Genomic DNA, 411 nt, shown 5'->3' on the forward strand with positions numbered 1-411 from the left:
AAGAAGTGTCTGTTTTTTTTCCACAGCCTCTTGCAGGCAGGAGAAAGCTACAAGACAAGTTGCCTATCTCTTATTGTGAGCAACGTTGCACTAAGATGTTTTCACTATGATATGCTGGAGCAGGGGATCAGCCACCCATACACATTTGAGTTATCCTGACAGCTACTTGGCATTGCAGTTTGTTACAGGTTACACTGCACAGCTCCCACAGATCTGTTTTACTTAAGTCTTTCTCCACTCATCCTTTGAAAGAGCAAGCGCAGAATCATGTTTTAGCTCCTTTATTAAGTATAAAAGAGGGTGCAACAAATAGCTTTGGCTATTAACAAGAGAAATCCTTTTGTCTGAATAAAATACATAATCCTAATCTCAGAGTGCATTTACAATCAGCTTAAATTTGAGTCAGTCCAA

The sequence above is a fragment of the Aptenodytes forsteri genome, unplaced genomic scaffold, assembly GCF_000699145.1.
Source record: "Aptenodytes forsteri isolate BGI_AS27 unplaced genomic scaffold, ASM69914v1 Scaffold65, whole genome shotgun sequence".
Classification (NCBI taxonomy): Eukaryota; Metazoa; Chordata; class Aves; order Sphenisciformes; family Spheniscidae; genus Aptenodytes; species Aptenodytes forsteri.